Here is a 2,516-nt window from a genome sequence, read left to right on the forward strand (position 1 = left end):
ATCTCATATTTCTCCTTATTTGCAAAACGAAAAATTACTAATAGCTTACTTCAGACATCCGTTATTTCGTTTGCTTGTACTGACAAAGGACTTAATTTCACTTGAAACTTGCTCTAGAGGATTATTTTAACTTCACTTGAAATCTGTTCTTTAACAACATCCATAATACAAGTTGTTAAATGATTGTCAGAAAGTGGCTTCAAGTACTCCATGATGCTAAATAATCTTTCGTGAGTGTTCGTATCCAGCGAAGAATTTCAGAAGTTCTAAAAATTTTATTCACTCATGCCTCAGATTCCTCACGAGTTCGGAGACAACTTTTGCCATGCTGAAAAGCAGAAAGTCGTAATGCATCTATTCCGCTTCTGTTTCTGTAACCTTCTCGTTGTGTTTCAATGTTCCAATCGTGCTGCTTGTGAAAGAGCATGGTCAATTCTTACTGTGCTTAGCTGATTGTATTTAACAGTTGCTGTAACATGTGAAATTGAACCTTGGTCCTTTTTAGCATTCGAAATAAAATTTTGATGCCTCTTCGCCTAGTCCCCACTTACGCGATCAACCGTCAACCATTCCAAATAACACACAGTAAGAACAAAAGTTGTTCCTTACAACGCTGCCACTTTACCACCGTTTTGAATTTTACTATTGTGTTTGAAAGCTTCTTACAAATTTTCCCTAAAATTTGATAGACAAACTGCGTCAGCTTTCTTTCTTACACTCTTGCAAACACCACAATTGCATTGTGTGTGTATTTGGAAGAAAAGCGGTAGAGAAACAATAAACACTTGAATGAAGCCCTAGGTATTACGTCAAGATAGTAAAAGAACTCAGCAAAATTTGTTACGAGAGCTACAAGAGGAGGAATTCAAGTCTTAACATATAAATTACTTATGAATGGATGAGATTATTTCAGTATTTGCTCAGTAAAGTGGATTCTCATGTTACAAAACAGAATGTCTTCTGGACATACAGCATTTCTAAGAATAAACTGTGTCACTGCGATTTCTTGATACATGAGAGCTACTCTGGTTTATGACACGGCACATTAATATCACATTGTAATCAAACAAAATAATTTCAGAAACGTGTCAAGCGATTTATAAACCGATGAAGGTGGAATATGTGAAGGTAAATAAACGTTTAGTACACTTTATGGGGACTATAAGAACAATTTTTAATTTTAAATAGTGTTACCACAACGGCAAAATTAATACAAAGTTCGAAACAGATGAAGCGCTTTTTAATTTGTCGCATCCAGAATCTAAAAACAGACAAAGTAGAAAGGAAAGCTAAGAAAGAATTTTTGAGTGTGACCACATCCTCTATTCCGGTTTGCTGCATGTATGTTTCCAGATGTAGGGATGGATGGCTGTAGCTGTGATTGTGGACATGAAGTCGAGTGCAGTATATTCCACCTCCCATCAACACACAAATGATAGCATGCATTATGCCCCTTGCCCCCCCCCCCCCTCCCACCCATAGCCCAAGCTACTTTATTTTTAAAAATTCGACGAAACTAACTTTGAAGCCATATTTACAAACACACTCCAGACACTTCCAACAGCTGTAGCGACGCCAGCGCTCGAAGGTGAAAAGAAAGCTTCACGCCACAAGCCCGAAGTGCGGCACTCAATGTTACGAGCGTTAATGGGTAACATCGTGTGACAGATACCACGTGTAATCTACTCTAGCGCCCTCCGTACCAGCAATCGACGTGGATCACTTCTGGATATTAGACAGACTCACAATCTACAAGTCGACAGAGAACTCTCAGGGCGGACTTTCCAGCAATTCGCTGGGATAGGGAAAACAGTTTCAGTTAAGCTATCAAGGAAATTTAATAAACGCGATATTCCACTTCAGCAAGAAAGATGGCACACTAGCGTCCACTGTAACGTTTCTTTCCTTATGGGTAGTTAAAAGTGAGAGAAATATTCAAATAAATGAAAAAAAAATAATCTGCGCATTATTATGAGTTTAACCCCACCGTGGCATCATATTTGTAACGTGTCCTTCCTGTGGCAGTATCCGTACGCGCATATATATATAACTAACCTTTGTAATCTACTGGACCATTACTATTATTTACCCTCTATGCCAACTCTGTTACATTATTTCAATGTATGAGATCGTGGTGTTACTGAACACCATCGTCAACCGCTGTTTTAAGGCTCGTTGACTGCACGACACTGCTGTCAATGATCTACTGGTCTTCCTGAAAACAGGCCTTCAGGTCCGACCTATGGAGAATAATTGCTTATCGCAATGTGCCGCTTAAGTATGTCGTTCATCTTGCTTTCAAATAACGTGACCACAATTTCGTGATACATCTACCTAAAAAGTATAAAATCATTTAAGTAGTTCAGTGCGGTAGTATTAAAAGGTTCACTACAATAACTGCAGAGACCGATATTTATGAATGATAATCTTATTATTCCATAAAAAAAATAAGACGTAGGAATTTCGGCAACCCTCCTCTTAGTACATCGAATGTCAAAACAGAAGTGAATCATAAG

The sequence above is a fragment of the Schistocerca gregaria genome, unplaced genomic scaffold (assembly GCF_023897955.1).
Source record: "Schistocerca gregaria isolate iqSchGreg1 unplaced genomic scaffold, iqSchGreg1.2 ptg000455l, whole genome shotgun sequence".
NCBI lineage: Eukaryota > Metazoa > Arthropoda > Insecta > Orthoptera > Acrididae > Schistocerca > Schistocerca gregaria.